General features: G+C 41.3%; 1 protein-coding gene across 1 annotated transcript in view; it reads left to right on the top strand.

Annotated features, from left to right (window-relative positions):
• The first annotated feature begins 296 nt into the window (after positions 1-296).
• GPRIN3 (GPRIN family member 3) overlaps positions 297-19,138 on the top strand; it is a 76,837-nt gene continuing 57,995 nt past the window's right edge. The window contains exon 1 of the mRNA XM_005207815.5: positions 297-387. The gene's annotated coding sequence lies outside the window, so the exon portion shown is untranslated. The remainder of the gene's footprint in view (positions 388-19,138) is intronic.

Here is a 19,138-nt window from a genome sequence, read left to right on the forward strand (position 1 = left end):
CTTCCTCGGATACTCAGGCAGGGCAACACTGTCTGGCGAGGACAGATGGGCGCAGCCCGGGCCTGACGGACGAGCAGTCGGGGACGTGAACTCCCACCTCCAGTTTGGCTCAGTGCCGGGCGGCGGCGGCTGCAGTCCCGGAGTGTGGGGTGGCCCCCGCGGTCTCCGCCCGGCTCCTGCGCGCCGCCTCTGCTCTTTGCATAGTAATTTCAGTTCCCGCTAGCACCCGGCTCCCTACCGGAACAGGTCTGAAAAGGACCGCCGCTCCCGAGCCCGCTGAGGCATCGGTGTGGCGCCGGGAGCCCCTGCGTGTGATATGCGACGGGAAGCCCTTGCCAAAGCGCAGGCAGCGGCCCCGCCACGCCGGAGACAGCCGGGCAACAGCAGGTAGGTGACCGGCGGCCGCGGGAGGAGACGCCCCCCGCGCCACCTCTGCCCATCTTGCAACCCTGGGAGACCACAGCTTTGCGATGTGCTCGGTACTGATGGGAGATGGATTCGGTCCCACATTTTGCCAGGTGATCCTTTTTGCCTGTTGCTCTCGTTCCCATCCCGTCCTGAGCTCCAGGAGGGGCAGCCTTTCGCGCAGGTGATAAATTTCTCGGCAAGGTCATTGCTCCTTTAGGCTCTGGCTTTGAAGGTAAACCGGCGAAGACGCCTGTTGTTCTTGTTCTTGAGAGAGGGGGATTTGCAATCAGGTCTGCATACTGTGAATATCCAAATAGGGGTGCGTGTGTGTATGTGTGTGTGTGTGTGTGGCAATACTACACATTTTTCTCATTTTTCTACACTTACTCCGTTTAAGGTCCGCATACTATCGTTCTATATAATATACATGCTTTTGTATGCGTGTGTATACACACATTACATACATAGTTTTTCTTGAGATAGGCAGAGAGAGAAGGGCAGGCAGAGGTTGATAAAGGGAAATCATTGTAGAGACCTGTTCAATATCTAGAGGTGAACTTTGGAACCACATTAAATCAGGGTAGACTAGAGGCTATAAACAGTTCTTTGGAGATGGATTTTAGAAAAGAAATCACTGAAAAACAGTCAACCAATACACACAAAAGATCCCTACGCCATCCAGGCAGATCCAAAAGATACAGGCAAAATTTCAGACGCAACAATGGGCAGTGAAAGAGTCGGGGGGGGGGGTGGGGGGGAGGGAAGAAGGGGGAAGAATTTAGACACTCGAAAGTGATTTTGGCTGGTAGGAAGGCAGCAAAGTCTGGTCAGGTTTAAAGTGCTTTTTAGAGGGGCCTTGGCTTGGGGTGTAGGTAGTTCAAGGTTAAGATGATGTAAATGTCCTGAGAGTAGCATAGGCAGTGGGGAAAAGGCAATGGTTTGGAGGGGAAGGGGAGAAAGGAAGCTCTGAAAGTCATCAAGAAGCAACCACCTTTATTAAGGTATACTCTTCTTCCTGTTAAGGCAATACCTTGGATATGCTCTATCTGTTAATAAATATTTTTCACACCACATTTGTTAAAGATCCATTGGATCGTGTTTTCATTTTGTTTTTGCAAAGAATCTGGGTCATGGTGGGACTGGAGGAAACTGAAGTGTTTACAACACCAGCAAGATTTGGAGAGAGTTGATTAAGGCTTTAGCTTCATGAAATATTTACACATCTCTTGCGTGGGCTTTTGTTTGCTCTTGTTGGTAATGCTGCACATTTTACTTTGATAATGCTTTGAGTGTACTTCTTCTGAATGTGCTTATTTTCCAGTTATAAACTCTTCTTTCTTTTCCATTGTGTTCACCACTGGCCTGCCCTGAGTAGCAGCTGTGGGAATAAAGATACAATGAGTCACAGTATAAAGAAGAAAATCTTCTCTGTTGCTATCTGGGAATGGCAGGAGTTTGTATTAGGGAATATTCTTTTCAAATAGGATCACAAAGAACATCTTTCAAGAGTTTTGCTGCTTTTAGTTTATTGGCAGGGTGGGGGGTTGGTTGTTGATTCATAAACATAAAAAAAGTAGTAATTGCCATGGCAAGCCTAGATGTTATATGACTGGAATTTATTCTGGAAATAGTGCAAAGGAACTTATGAAAATCCATGCAGAATGTGTGTGTGAGACTTCACCTAATCACTAACTAGACTAATGAAAATGATGAGGACAAAATCGCAAGTGCATAGCTTCATGTGGGAAATGGAGATCTGAGGCATGGTCAGAACCCCTAACTGGAGGTCAGGGTGGGTTCCAACCAGCAGTTTTGTGTTGTTTTTTTTTTTTAATTAATTATTTTTTGGAGGCTAATTACTTTACAATATTGTATTGGTTTTGCCATACATTAACATGAATCCACCACGGGTGTACATGTGTTGCCCATCCTGAACCCTCCTCCCACCTCCCTCCCCCTCCCATCCCTCTGGGTCATCCCAGGGCACCAGCCCCGAGCACCCTGTATCATGCATCAAACCTGGACTGGCAACCCATTTCACATATGATATTATACATGTTTCAGTGCCAGTCTCCCAAACCATCCCACCCTCACCCTCTCCCACAGAGTCCAAAAGACTGTTCTAAACTTCTGTGTCTCTTTTGCTGTCTCTCATACAGGGTTATCGTTACCATCTTTCTAAATTCCATATATATGCATTAGTATACTGTATTGGTGTTTTTCTTTCTGGCTTGCTTCACTCTGTATAATAGGCTCCAGCAGTTTTAAAATCTGAGTAATTTTTTAAAATTGCCTCAGTACACTTGCCCAATATACTACTTTATTTGTCCCTTCAAAACACCCTTGTTTGTGCCCTAAATAAAATTGAAAGAATGTATTAGACACAGCTGTCCTTCACTATATGAATTTCCAGTCACAAAATCTGCACCCTTGAGGGAAACACTAAAATCATGGTCATAGAATCATAAAGTCATGAATGACTGGCCTTGGAGGGTCAAGACACACAATTCCAATCCCAGATCACATTCAAGCTTTTTCAGTGGCCATTCTTTATGAGGTCACTTGTTGATTCATTTATGCCTTCTCCATATTTTTATCCTGAATTCAACATGGCCCTAGATTGTAGAATAGAAGTCTCAGCCTATAAATCTCGGGAGGGAGGGAGGAAGAGCACAGGGTGCTATGAAAGTCACATTGTGGGAGAGGAGAGGAGTAAGGACAGTTCCCAGGGATGTGAAGGATGAGGAACTAGCCTGGTAAAGAGGACAAAGAAGGGCATTCCTTGTATAGAGACCAAAATATCCAGAGGCCGAAGAAGAACAAGTAGTTCTAGGTGGCTGAAAAACTGAGGCGATGAAGATGCAAAGATGGGGATAGAGAAGGAAGTGGATCCATCTTCAAACTGAAGTTCAGAAGAGCTGTTAACTCATTTGATCCAGACGAGTTAGGTAAATACATTCATACTGAGGCTCTGTGTTGTTCACATTACCCAAGTTTATCTCTTTTAAATGTCTAGTAACCATATTTACCTGAATTTATAATAGCCTGATTAAAAGGGAGATATGTCATTGAGAAAGTCAGAATTCTCTGTGCCTAAATTTCTTCATCCATGAAATGTCTACCACCTACCGTGCATATTGTGAAAATAAAAGAGAATGAGGGAATGGAGATTTCAGTTTTACAGAAATTCAGGGAATCTTATCTTTTGACCAGCAGTACTCAGGGCAAAAGAATGGAAAATACTGCATACGCCAAGCATTTAATTGTCCCAGATGACTCCACACATTGGACTACGGTAAAATGGATATCATATCATGCATCGTTTTAAAAAGTCTGAAATCTACTGCTTTAAGTGATACAAAGAAGAGATACTTCCAGTTTGCAAGTCACCTAGAGATCTACTACACAAGCATTTACACCATATTCTGAATAGCAATCAGAATATAGGGCTTCCCTTGTAGCTCAGTCAGTAAAGAATCTGCCTGCAATGCAGGAGCCCTGGGTTTGATCCCTGGGTTGGGTAGATCCTCTAGAGAAGGAAATGGCAACCTACTCTGGTATTGTTGCCTGGAGAATCCCATGGACAGAGGAGCCTGGTGGACAACAGTCTGTGGGATTTCAAGAGTCAGACCCAGCTTAGTGACTAAACCACTGAATAGCAAACTTGTCTTGAGAAAGATAAAAAAAAAAAAAAATGAGTATCAAGGTGGGGGGAGAAAATAACAGCAGAATTTCTGTTTAAACTAAAATACGACTCGAAAATTGTTATTTATTTTCTATCTAAGGTTTCTTTTCTCAGTCCTACTACTTTAAGAATGCTAGACAGAAAGGCCATAACGTCAGTCACTTATCTGTTATTTTCTGCCATATTTTTTATTTCTTTTGGAATAATTTACTGGCTAAGCCTTGCTTCAAATGAATTTAATAGTTGAACTACTGAAATTATATGACATACCACAATATAGCATGATTATTTCATTTCTCGGAACACAAATATAGTCTTTGGCACAGAGCAGCAAGGGTGATCAAGTGATTGTCTTACATGGAGCAAACCTTGCTTCTGTTCTCAACAGGCTTCTTTCCTGAGTGCCTTATAGGTGTAGGCTCCCATGCTCGATACTGGCAGCTCTGTGAGGATGAATCAGACCACCTGATACTCAGAATCCCAAAAGGAAGGGATTCTGCCAGAATTTCTTTTACAGTTGCTCTGTGACTTGTCCATCATTTTAATTAAATCTGTAAATATATCTGTATGCATTTTGAGAAATTAACATCTACTGTAGCTAAACAGTTATTTTAAGAAGATAAAATCAGAGAAGAAAGTGCGTTATGTGTATTTCTGAAAACTTTTGGTGGGCTTCTGTTAGCTCTTGCTGTCTTTCCTAAGCAATAAAACAATCTTAGGAATTTGATATCCTCTTGAATAAACCTTTAACCAAAAGAACCATTGCCAGTTAAAAATAGAGCCTCATGTGCTTCAATTAGTTGATTTGGAAGGCAATCAATATGGAAATTCACTTTTTATAAATATGTCTCGGACTTCTCTTTCATCTTTCTCCACTTCAGAATGTTTACATTCGTGATAATCTAACTTTTTTGCATGAGTCAAGTCTGGGTAATAAAAACATGTAGGGGCTGCATTTGAGTTGAAAAGGCATTTGTTAAATTTCATGGAGGAAGACATACATACATATATATAATACTGTTACAATTCAAAGTACTGTCTTGAATGCCAGTGAGAAAAATTTTCACAGCTTTTGATCTGGGCATGTTACAGTTGGCAATACAATAGCAGCTTTCTAATTTTACATGCCTGTAATTAGACTGACAGCTTTATTTTGAAGCTAGCAGCATAACTGAGGGCCTGAATTATTAATTCCAGTCAGTAATAACTCACCCTTAGCTGCTGTGACCTATGGAATCTGAATCTGTAGGTAGGGCTTAGAAATCTATATTCTATAATAGTTAACAAAGGATTTTAATCGCCAGTTGTGGACACTCCTGTTTAGTGTCCAGCCTTTACTTATAAGGAAGAGGAAAGATTACAGATGAGTCCCAGAGAAGTTAATAAATTGTCCGAAACCACTGAGGCAAAACAACCTAGACCTCCGCTTTCTAGTTCACTGATTCTCTGCAAAGGAGAGGAGGAGCAGGACCTGAAGTGAGGGTCTGAGGGGCTCCTGAGTGGTAGGGGGAGGGAAATCCAATTACTCCTGCCTCTTTCTTCCTGGATTGTGAGTCAGTACAGTGATCTCTGTCTCAAGGGTCTAATGAGGCAGAAAAATTTTGAGGATCTACTGTGTGATCTGAGACCAGGCCACTTTCTTGGCCTCACAAATCAGATTCCATTTTAAAATGTTAATTCTTGGGTCCTAAACCTCGTAGATCCCCAAGCTATCCCTAGGAAGATTGCTTTAATCAGTAGTCACAGCCTGTGACACTAGCAGAACCAAGCAAATCCTGAAAAAACTTAAGACTAGAGAGTGAAAATCTATAAAGTCACAAGCACCTTGAAGGACCTCAGGACTGCTGCTAATTCAGTAATGGAAAGCTGGACAGAGACCTCAGAGCTCCTTAAAAAATCACATTTGCATCTACTAATTTTCTGGAGGGAAAGGAGTTAGAATACCTTTTTTTTTTTAAGCCTGAATTGCATACGGCCCAACAAAGTAAGAGACCTAGTTTAGGGGTATTAATCAAGATGGTTTATGGGGATAGCTTCTTGATTTTGTTTTTTCAGAATATTGACTTCTAAATAGACTCAAATTAAGCTAACCAGATTGTGTCTATGGGAGACTCTTTCTTTATAACATAAAGCTTGGAGTCAATGAAATGCTTGAGGGAGTTAACTGTTCAGCGTATTTTCTGAGTAATAAGAGCATCTTTTTGTTTGAATTCTTGTTGAAATTTTTTCTGAAATCTAATACCCTATGCTTGTATGTCTGCCTTAATAAGGACAATATGGCAAATATTATCAGGATTCAGAATTTTGTATCGCCTCTGGGTTTTTATTCTGAATTATATCTGTGTAGGACAGGGCTGCTGAATATAACATAGGATTTTTGAACTGTTTTTTATTCATTCTGATGTGTGTTTTCTCATGATGTACTTTAAAAACTTTTGTTGTTGTTCAAAAATGCAAAAGATATTTGATTCATTGTGGGTGTTACTTTGTTGGACTTTGATCTTTGCTTTTGCCGTTACATCATTTTGGAACGCTTACTTCATCTGAAATTAGTTTCTCAATCCCCTCAAAACATGGTTTAAAGCTCATTTAATTCAGCAAACTCTCCATGCTTCTTTAGACCTGTTTCTAAGTACTATTTTATACATGAATTTGTAATTTATCCTTACTTGTGTTATTCTCTAAGCATGCCTTACTTTGAATCCTATAAATGATTTCTCCTTGAAATAGGCAAGCAAAAAATGAAGTGACTAGAATTTTTATGCTAATGAGATTTTTAAATCAGAGCTAAGGTTAATAAATCGATGTACATTTCCCCCTGCATCCTTGAATGAGTAAAAATTGCTTATGACAGATGGGTGTAGAGGACTGGCCTTGTTTTCGTGTTGAACAAGTTCTGAAATCAGTCTGAGAACAGAAAGAAATCTGTCAGTGTCAGGGTCAGGGGCTAAGCTCCGACTGAGTGAAAATACCTCTGCCTTTCCTTTCACTTGGGGGGGTGATTTCTTGTCTGCATATGTAGATTCACAGAGCAGGAGAGTCCTTTGTCATTAGCATCTGAGGGGCCTGGTGTGCTTCACTTAAACCTCTCAGACAGGTTTGAGGATGTATGTGTGTGCTAAGTTACTTCAGTCGGATTCTTTAGCGCTGAGCCACCCAGGAAGCCTGAGAATGTAAGTACTAGATCAGAAATTGAAAACTGGCCAACAGGAAGATCATGTTCTATCTGATCTGCAGGTATTTCTTTTTAATTAAGCCAATATTTAAAAATAAGAAGATCTATTATAAAAATGAAACACTAACCCACACTCTCTAAGCCAGAGTTGACTACAGTATGTGCCTTTATTACACCTCAGACTATATTACACTTCAGTCTTTATTACACTTCAGACCCCACTGCTCCCTATTGTCTCCCTGACACTGAAACTGCGTATAATCCCTTGTACTCAACAGCTTCGCTTAATTGTGCGAGCTATAGGTACTGGGTTCTCAAAGCCTGAACTAGATGTTTTCTGAGTACCACTGAGCTCTCCAGTGCTCTGAGTGTGTTCATGAAATTGATGGGCCTCTACAGAGTAGAGAGATTATTGTGCAGTGTGTAGTTAATTCCTATACACTCTCATGAGAATCTAAACAGTTCTCATCATCAAAATATGTAAATTCTGTGAAAGGGTAATGAATGCAAACTGAGTTGACCTGGTCTGTTAAGAACAGACTAGTGGAAATTTTTGTTTGCTTGCATGCTTTTTATGGTACCACATTGGAAAATATAAAACAAAGAAGCAAAAAGTTTGATCAGTTATCAGTTTTACATTGGGTTGCTTTATGTATTGAAGTACAGTTGAATTATAATATTGTGTTAGTTTAAGGTATACAGTAAAGTGATTTAGTTATGTGTATGTGTGTGTATTCCTTTTCAGATTCTTTTTCCTTCTGGGTTATTACAAAATATTCAGTATAATTCCCTGTACTCTATGGTAGGTCCTTGTTGGTTAGCTTCATATATTTTTAATGCACCATATCTTTGTTTTATTCACAACTCTTTCTGTAGACTCTACACATGTGTAGCCTCCTGAAAGCGCAAAGCATATCTCAAGCTTTCAGTGGATGGTGTTTGGTAGACTGGGCAGTTGAGAGTAAACTGTCAGGGGTGGTATTGACTTGTGTCCCAGTTTGTGACTGTGTCTGTGCAACTGAGGAAGGGTCATCTAATGACGGTCGCTGGTAACGATTCCAACCCGTGGCCACAGCGGCCCGAATCCCTGTGCAGTCTGACCACTACACTGTGTGGAACTGCTCTGTTAATATGGCTGAAAATGAAGTGACCCTGTCAGTGTTGATTTATTCATGCTGCAAATAAAAGCAAATGCCCTTTGGAGACAACAGGCAGAAAACGCAGGCAGAGCCCTGAAGTAGACAAAGCTCTTCCCAGCTCTCTGAAATCTCTGCTACTTTCTCAACTTCAGCTGCCACTCTCCTTCCTCGTGCATACTTCATGCCTGCCACCCCCACATCGTGCCTCCCACTTTACTTCTAAAAACATCCTCGCACCTAATTATTAATCCCAAAGTGTCGGTGCTTCGGCAGCTTCACTCCAAGAAGACAATGCTGAGAATAGTATCAATGGAGGCCAACAGAGGACACGGTGCCACATCAACTGTATGCTTCCTTGGGACAAGAGTGCATTTCCTTCTAGAATATTGTCTGTCTTTAAGTAATAGGCATCATATCCCCTGAAGTATATTGATAATATATATAAAACCAGAGGTGTCCAGTGACTTAAATTGGCTTACACTAAAACTTTTATGTTCTCTTATGAAACTATCCTCCTTTTCCCCTGGTGGTTATTTTGACGTTTAAAATTGCAGCGATGGGCTTTTAAAGATCATCCCTCTGGGGTTTGTGGCTTTTGAGTGCTGGGTCCAGGTCTCAGGAGGGATGATAAAAGTTAGTAATCTGAATTGGACTGGGTTGAGGGTACATCAGCACTTCCGTTTGGTAAATCAAATAAAAACATTCCTCAAACTGGAAATAGGAATTGAGTTAGGAGCTGAAGTACAGAATGTGAGAAGGGATTGGCAGAAGGCCCTGATTTAAGGAAGACGGATGTTTGGTTCATTTGGTAAGTTGGATATTGAGTACTTCATAAGTAAGACCCTATGCTATGTGCTAGGGATTCATAGTTGGATAAAACGTAGTCTGAATTCTCAAATAATTCCCAGACTACTGGGTTAGATAAATTTATTGATCAATGTGGCTCAGCAAAGTGACAGTGAGCTCTTTTCCTGTCAGGATCTCCAGGAATTCCCCTAGTCGCCTAACAACCAGGCTCCTTTCTCAGTCCCAACCACACACACCCCCGTGCCTCCCTCTTCCTTACTTAGGCCCTAGTGATTCAGATCACTTTCCATCCATCTTCACAGCTTCACTACCTGTTCATCACACCTGGGTTCCTTTTTTCCCCAGCCAGGCCAGCATGGAAACTGGAAGTCTTTCCCCCCCACTATACTTCCTTCATGAATTTGAAAATAAAAATGTAGACACATGTATTTTCAACTTTATCCTGCTAAAAACAACTAAGAAACAGAAGATCACAAGAGTGACCAAGATAGGGTAGAGAGAAGATCAAGAAATCTTCTGAGTTTCTGCTGGTGGCTAGTCTGAATACTGTAGGGAGTTTCTTCCCCATGAGTATATAAGAAACTCTGTGTAACTCCATCCCCTTCTCTTTTCTCTATTCAGGAAAATATCTACAAATGCAAGTGAGGTGAATAAGAGTAACATTATTATAGAAGTGACTTTATTATCGAGATCAGCATGGTTGACATTAGAAAGAACTGCTTTAATTATTCTTTTAAGAAATCATTTACTGTCATTGATACTTTATCTTTGGTCATAAACTGTTTGTGATACACTAGTGAATTATTAGATGGTTTAAAGGTCATGGTTTTAGAGTATTGCTTAGATTCTCAGGGTTCACGTCCACCCTGGGGGGATGACTTTGAGTTAGATCATTACTGGGTCGTGTACCCACTTCAGGGCACTGAAAATACCTGGCTGTTTTCATAGTTGCCTGGCAAAATGCCTCATACCCTCATGCTGTCTTTTGTTTCTAAGGTGGTGCTCATCACTTTCCCCTGTTTTTCCTCCTCGGAGTTAGGACCCTGGAAGTCCCAATGGTAATCCACGTCTCTGCAAAGCCCTGGTGAATGAGCCCATCTCTGTGTGCTTGCCCCTACTTACAGAACTTCCTAGCCTTGTTGCCTAGAAGGCAGTAGTGCAGGGAGAAGGGGGACGGTACCTGGATTACAGAACTAATGATGATGAGTGGAGAGAACAAAAGGCCAGCCGGACACAAGAGAGAAGAGGAATTTAAGTGGGATAAATAAGAGCAAGAGACCAAAGGACCCACTCTGGCCACTTTGTCATCTTGGTTCCGGCGCATGAGAGAATGGACTACATTTCTTTTTATCTATTTGCTTTCCACTGTAAGGAAACTAAACATGAGCAGATTATACTGTGCTTAGTCTCTCAGTTGTGTCCTACTCTTCACGTCCCCATGGACTGTAGCCTGCCAGACTCATCTGTCTATGGGGATTCTCCAGGCAAGAATACTGGAGTGAGTTACCATGCCCTCCTCCAGGGAATTGTCCCAACCCAGGGATCGAACCCAAAACTCCCACGTGGCAGGTGGATTCTTTACTGTCTGAGCCACCAGGGAAGTTTATAGGTTGGTATAATTAATGACCTCCAGCTCTTTCAAAACTTCATTCTTTAGGCTCGTCTGCCAATAACATCTGCTAAACTCATTTCTCATTTAAACAAATCTATGAGGTTTGGACTTTCCTGGTGGGTCAGTGGTAAAGAATCCACCTGCCCTTGCAGGAGATATGAGTTCATTCCTCGGGTCAGGAATCCTCTGTAGAAGGAAATGCCAACCATTCCAGTATTCTTGCCTGGGAAATCCCACAGACAAAGAGCCTGGCAGGTTACAGTTCATGGGTTCGCAAAGAGCTGGACATGACTGGGCGACTACACAACAACATAGGTTTGTATAATACTATTATCTCCCCCATTTTGGAGAGGAGGAAACAGATTAAAAAACATCCCCAAAGTCCCTCAGATACTAAGTGATGGAGCTGAGAATCCAGAGTTGTCTAACTTTAAAGGCTACACCCTTTACCACTATGCTATATACCTTGCAATATTTTACTATGAACGTTATTAATACTGTGGGTCAAAATATTAGGAATGGACAGGATCTTACAGTCTGCTTTTTCCTATCTCAGATTTCATTCTGTGTTATTTAAAAAGAAAATGTGAAAGCTTCTAGATCAGTGATAAGTCATTCTTTTAGCAAACAGGGTGAGCTCAAGGACAAACATTTTAAGTTAAAACTTCATAAGTCATAGTATAGGCAGAAAAATTGCAGAACAAAATGTCTTATCAGAATATCCAGGTGACACATATGTCGTACAAACAACGTCTTTGTTTCTTGAAAGAAAAACCAAATATATTCTACGCAGTCACAGGTTTACACATGTGCGCATACACACATATAACAAGAAAGAAAACCGGGCAAGTCTGTGTTTAGCTTCACCTCTGGACTTTGGACCTAGAAACTATTTATAGAACTAGTGTTTCCGTGATTGAGGTTTTAATCACAGACAGTCATTTACTTATGAAAGTGAGCAATTCCTTATTATAGCTTGCCGCTAAGTGTTCTAGTTGCAGACTGAAAGATGAACAAAAGGTAATCTATGCACAGGAGGCCCATTTGAGACAAGTTTCTTCTTAAAACTCTATTTCTAATAAACTAATGGTACGTGACAGGAGGATGAGTATACATAGATTTGTCTGTTTTGAACATGAAAATTCACTCATTGGTTTAAAGTCATGATTGCTGCTTTAATTTTTTTAATATTAATAATAAGCAATTGATTTTTTTTCTAGTTAAAAATAAAAACAAAACAGAAGTCCCCTGCAGGCACTAGGCTTATTGCTGGACTCTTAGCTTCAATCTGGAATGTCTTTACCACTTGGTGTTGTTTCAAAACCCAAAGTCTTTGTTCCAGAGTGTGGCACAGTAGAATGCACTGCTTTCTAAAGTGTGAGAGGTTTCTACCAGTGACCTGTGAGATGAGCTTAGGTAGTATACATATTTACTTTGTATTGAATAGTTACAAATTTATCTTGAAAGAAAAAAGAGTAAATTGTAAAGTATATAATTTTAAATATGCTATATGAAAAATATATCACTGATACAACAAACCTGTGACTTTACAGGTACCATTTCCTAAGGCTGGGCTAGTATTTTTAACTAGTGCACCAGTTACATTCAATTGAATGAAAAATATTAAGTAAAAAATCATTTAGATAAGAGGGCTTCCCTGGTAGCTCAGTTGGTAAAGAATCCACCTGCAATGCAGAAGACCCTGGTTTGATTCCTGGGTTGGGAAGATGTGCTGTAGAAGGGATAGGCTACCTATTCCAGTTTTCTTGGGCTTCCCTTGTGGCTCAGCTGGTAAAGAATCTGCCTGCGGTGTGGGAGACCCGGGTTCGATCCCTGAGTTGGGAAGATCCCCTGGAGAACAGAAAGGCTACCCACTCCAGTATTCTGGCCTGAAGAATTCCATGGGGTCACAAAGAAAACTATTAAGTAAAATATTTTGTAAATGAAAATATTAAGTGAAAAATCATTTAGATAAGAAGTACATAAACCAGAAATCATGAGAGAGGTACACAAATGTCGCAATCTGTGCAGGTGGTATATGAAACCATTGCCCTACGAAGTGCCCTAGGGCAAATGTCATTGCCCTAGGCATCTCAGATTCTCTCTAGGAATGAGAAGGCTGGTCCAGAAATCCCTAAGATCAACTCTAGCTCTAAAGCCCAATTATTTTTAACAGGCTTGCATTTTTTTCTTTATCCTTGGGCCCATTTACTGAATTTTAAGTCTTTCAGCCTTTTCCAGATCTTAAAGACACCCTTCTTAACTGCCCCCCTCCTCTGTCAGCACCAAGCACTCATGCATTCATTCATTTATGCCGGGTACTCCTGAAACAAATATTCTATGGAGAACGTACATCCTAGGTAATGTGGGCAAACAAGAAAGCTGCGCAATTCTATACCCTTGACTTCATTCTTAAATGAGTATACATGTCTGTGGTTCCCACTAAAGTTAAAACCCTCAGAAACGCTGGACTTACGTCATAATCTTTTCTTTGTACTTCCTGAATGACTAAGAGATCCTCAATGGAAAGTCCCTTCATTGATAAAAGCACATTATCAAGGCTCATATTACAAATTTAAAACATGTGCTGTATAAATCCTGAGTAGGATTATATATGAGAATAGACAAAAAGGACTTTCTATATTTCATAGCTAGAACGGTCTAATGCTTGGGCCATTTTGAACACGAAGGGAAAAATACAGTACTCTGTCTGTAAAGGGTAATACAGTTGGTTGTCTAGACATTTTTACAGGTCTGAGTGAAATGAGGAATTTTAACACATCAGGTGTTTTTTAATTCAGTGACACTGAGGGAGGAATTGAGTTTCAGCAGTGTTTACTGTTTTTCTGTATAATTTACCTGCAAACACATGATACTTAGTCGCTTATCGTGTCTGACTCTGCGACCCCATGGACTGTAACCCTCCATGCTGCTCTGTCCATGGAATTTTCCAGGCAAGAATACTGGAGTGGGTTGCCACTTCTACTCTAGGGGCTCTTTTCAACCCAGGGATTGAACCTGCGTCTCCTGCATTGGTGGGCGGATTCTTCACCACTGAGCCACCTGGGAAGCCCAAACACATAGTTATGGTGTAACTATTATTATCACTAGTTTTCTTTGGGAATTTGTCCTTGAGAAACGTTTGAGAAAGTATTGTAAAGCACCTGAGTGTGGTGAGTAGAAATTGTCACAAACATCTGTGTGATGTCAGTAGAGTTCTTTTATGCTTGCCAGCAATTCATAAGATTTTCCTGTACTGGTAAAAAGGATATAGCTGTGGTTTCCTGCTGGGGTTTCTATATAATAGTGAGAAAAGCATCAGAGGATCAGTTCGTTGTGGTCGTTCATGCACTGCTGTTCTTTTCTTTTTTGCAAAAAAACAGGAAGTTGAAGTTTACTCAGTTCAATTATGTTTAATAAGGACTTATCCATGTCCTCCTGTAAAAGAGGATATAAAGATGAAAAATGCCTTTAAAGACCATAAACTCTTAATATTAAGAAAAAGTAAAGAGGTTGATGTACATACATTGTGATTAAAAACTGTGAAATTGTTCTCAAAAGTTTAACGTTTATGTTTTATCTTAGCATATATAAGATTCCAAGTGTCACACTGAAACATATTTTGAAGAAACAGCTAAACAGGTGATTTTTAATGCTAGTAATTACACCAAAGTTCAAATTATAATAGTTTCTTAGTTCTGTATTCTCTAGTGATAGCCCAAAATCTTGATTTCCTAGCCCAGTAATTTTGAGGGGAATTGGGCAGAAGAGCATAGTCCAAGTCCTTTTCTCAAAGACAAAGTAAAATGATGTACTTAGATTTAATAAATCAGTATGATTACACTTAACACTATTATACATTTAAAAAGAAAGAAAGCCATGCACAAAAAGAACATTTGTAACCAAGTATATATTCTGAATGGGGCTTTCCAGGTGGCTCAGTGGTAAAGAATCCGCCCTCCAATGCAGGAGAGGCAGGAAATGTGGGTTTGATCCCTGGGTTGGGAAGATCGCCTGGAGGAGGGCATGGCAACCCACTGCAGTATTCTTGCCTGGAGAATCCCATGGACAGAGAAGCCTGGTGGGCTACAGTCCATGGGGTCACAAACAGTCAGACACGACTGAGCGACTGAGTGTGCATACACATATATTCTGAATAAAAATGATTTAATGGAAACTGTATCAGTTAGGAAAGCAGTACTGTATGGCACTGAGCACACCGAAGAATTGATGCTTTTGAACTGTTGTGTTGGAAAAGACTCGAGAGTCCCTTGGACTGCAAGGAGATCCAGCCAATCTATCCGAAAGGAAATCAGTCCTGGGTGTTCACTGGAAGCACTGATGCTGAAGCTGAAACTCCAATACTTTGGCTCCCTGATGCAAAAAACTGACTCATTCGAAAAAGACCCTGATGCTGGACAAGATTGAAGGCAGGAGGAGAAGGGGATGACAGAGGATGAGATGGTTGGATGGCATCACCGACTCAATGGACATGAGTTTGAGTAAACTCCAGGAGTTGGTGATGGACAGGGAGGCCTGGCGTGCTGCAGTCCCTGGGATCGCAAAGAGTCGGACCTGAGTGAGCAACTGAACTGACTCACCACTATGGTGATATGGAATAATGGGTTTATTATAAATTTTAGACCTTGCACAATTGTGGGAGCTTATAGAAAAGTTTATGAAAAGTAGTTGCTTTTACATCTGGTATTGGGTCTGAAGTCATCATAGGTTAACAGAGCTGGTGTGTGTTGTGTGTGTGTTAGTCAGTCATGTCTGACTCTTTGTGACCCTGTGGATTGTAGCCCGCCAGGCTCCTCTGTCCACAGAATTCTCCAGGCAAGAATACTGGAGTGGGTAGCCATTTCCTTCTCCAGGGGATATTCCTGATCCAGGGATGGAATCCGTGTCTCCTGAATTGCAGGCGGATGCTTTGCCATCTGAGCTACTAGGGAAGCCCTAACAGAGCTGGTAGTGGGAAAAAAAGCTGGATGTTAAGTGAGGATGGGCAAAGGCACACTGGAAGCTATGTCGGACAACTGTCCCATCCAGTCCCAGTGATCTAGGAGAACTGTAGAAGGAGCTGGCACTCTGCATTGCAAAGCTGTTTGTGCGCCTGGCCCAGAAGGTGAAGATGGGGATCTGTGTGCTCAGTCATGTCCAATTCTTTGTGACCCCATGGACTGTAGTCTGCCAGGCTCCTCTACCCATGGGATTTTCCAGGCAAGAATACTGGAGCGGGTTGCCGTTCTTCTTCATGGGATGTGGATTTGGTGGGAGGCAAAGAACCACAACCTGGCTGCTACTTGACTTCACCAAGGTGAGCTGGAAGATCTGTGCCAGCACCTGTTGCACCACATGGCCCTTCTGAGAGTTGTAACACTACTGCTTCACTTCTGCCTTCCAGAGCTCACCTAGATTTTCCTTGTAGCCAAGTGTAATGAAGAAACATTTAGAGAAGAGAATTCTGGAAATGGGTTTCCATCTAAACTAAATTGGCAACTGGTACAAAACCATCACGGAAACTAGTCAATAAATAGAAAGAGAAATGTCTACGGTCAGACAGCCCCTTGTTTTTGAGTTCTGTGAGAATCCTTTAAACTGAAGGACTCAGGTTCCAGTCTGCTCATGGATTATGTTTAAGATGTTTTCTTCTATTTATACAAATTTTCTTCTGTGTGCAACTATGAGTTGTTGGTTTACTTACACTCAAAGACTAAAGCTTCAAAAGTAGTATCTATTAAAAAAAAAAGTTCCTGGGTTCATGTCATTTAAGCCACTGAGCTCATCACTTCAAAATATATATCATCTTGCAATACAGGAGTTAATGAAATTAACTCAGCACATGGCTGAATGATGTAATGATGAACATATTTTCTGCCACAATAGATTCCAAACTCCATTTTTAGATTTCCGTAGGTGCTGCAGAAGGTTCATATAATATAATGTTACAGAAAAGAAAAGGTTCATTTAGAGATAAGCTGCCTTCTCCACCTCTTTGCAACCCCATGGACTGTAGCCCACCTGGCTCTTCTGTCATGGGATTCTCCAGGCAAGAATACTGGAGTGGGTTGCCATTCCCTTCTCCAGGGGATCTTCCCGACCCAGGGATCAAACCTGGGTCTCCTGCATTGCAGGCAGATTACCATCTGAATCACCAGGGAAGCCCAATGCAGCATGTGTCATTTGCCTATTGCTGCAAATCTCTGCACTTGGGTTAGGGTGACAGTGCGCTGGCACCCCACTCCAGCACTCTTGCCTGGAAAATCCCATGGACGGAGGAGCCTGGTGGGCTGCAGTCCATGGAGTCGCTAAGAGTCGGACACGACTGAGTGACTTCCCTTTCACTTTTCACTTTCATGCATTGGAGAAGGAAATGGCAACCCACTCCAGTGTTCTTGCCTGGAGAATCCCAGGGACGGGGGAGCCTGGTGGGCTGCCGTCTATGGGGTCGCACAGGGTTGGACATGACTGAAGCGACTTAGCAGCAGCAGCGCTATACATACAAAGGTGGCTAAGATTTACTCCATGTGCGTGCTCAGTCACTTCAGTCACGTCTGACTCTTTGAGACCCTGTGAACTGTAGCATGCCAGGCTCCTCTGTCCATGAGAGTCTCCAGGCAAGAATACTAGAGTGAGTTGCCATGCCCTCCTCCAGAGGATCTTCACAACCCGGGGGTCAAACCTACGTCTCCTGCATCTTCTGCATTGCAGGCAGATTCTTTACTGCTGAGCCACTGGGGAAGCCCAAGATTTACTTCTTACCAAGAATAAATCTGTAATCTAGTGGGAGAGATAATACTGAGATTCAAGTGAGGGAGAGGAGCAAGTGTTTAATGTGGCCCTAATATGGAAATAGAAATATTCTGGTTCTAAAAAGATGAAGTGTTAAAATACTGTCCCACACTATGCATCTAGAATGACAAGGACAAAACAAAAACTTGACAATACCAAGTGTTGGCAAAGATGTGGTATAACTGGAACTCTCACATGTCACCAATAGGAATACAAAATGATACAGGGACTATGGAACGTATTTTGGCAGTTGCTTATAGAGTTAAACATTCAGTTACCCCATGATCTGGCACCTCCACTCCTATTAACTTAAGTGAAATTAAAACCTACAGTAACCCAAAGATCTATTTCTAGTGGCTTTATTCATAATTGCCATAACAAGACATACTGAAAATATAGCTCAACTAGAGAATGTATAACCAATCAGTGGCACACTTGTGCAATGGAATACTATCCAGCAGTGAAAAGGAAGAAATTATCAATACAACCAACAGCACAGATGAATTTCAAATATATTATGCCAAATAAAGAAGGCAGTCTGAAATAGCTCTGTACTTTTACTGTTACATGACAATCTGGAAAAAGCAAAGTCAGAAATAGAAAACAAATGAGTGCTTAAGAGTGGGGGAGAATTTGACTCCAAATGAATGGTCAACAGTCAAGGACTTTCTTTGGGGAATGACAGGATAGTTTTGTATCTTGACTGTGGTGGTGGTTATACAGCATTTATCAAAACACATAGAATTGTACCCCCCAAAAGTAAATATTACTGTACATATTTTTTTTAATTCTTAAAAAAATAAATTCAGCTTTGAATCATGGTCCAGAGTTTAGCATCCTCTTTGTTCTGAGATCAGAAAATCAGGCCATATGGAGAAGATGCTAATCCTATTCTCTGTTTATTGACATAGAAAAATGTGCAGACTGAACAGATTTGTGCTCTGATGTCCAGAAATCTTGGGTTAGTTTAGATCTCAAAACTCTCTTTAAATGGATGGAGGCAGGGATCATGGGGCCCTGAATATCAGCTAAGAATTCTGTTGCCAAAAATGCTGTTACGTTAACCATATGGTGGATGTAGGTGAGGGTATTGTGCACTTGCTGTGTCTTCTACTGGCTGTGTGTGAATGGGCTATGACCCCTTCTCTCACCAATCTCACATTCACAGACCCTGAAGGTGACTGTTCACTCCAATCTAATTTATTAAGGTCTTATAAAGGAAGTGCTAAACTACATGCTGTGAGCACTAATACCGAGCTACTTAGAGTCTATATCAAAAATGGAGCTTACGACCTAGGGTGAGAGATAAGACATGATAAATCCTGTAATAAAGGTCTTCTCACTGGACTGTGGCTGTTGAGAGACGGAAGTCACCACTTCCTGCCAGGAGTATCAGAAAGGTTTACTTTGAGGAGACGATGGTGTTTGTCCTGAACTTTGAGATTCTTAGTTCCTAAGGTCTTTGAGAAATGGGTCTTTTCTATCTTATTTACTAGTTTCTTCCATATTTCATCCAGTCC

Source organism: Bos taurus, chromosome 6 (genome assembly GCF_002263795.3).
Source record: "Bos taurus isolate L1 Dominette 01449 registration number 42190680 breed Hereford chromosome 6, ARS-UCD2.0, whole genome shotgun sequence".
In the NCBI taxonomy this organism is placed as follows: Eukaryota; Metazoa; Chordata; class Mammalia; order Artiodactyla; family Bovidae; genus Bos; species Bos taurus.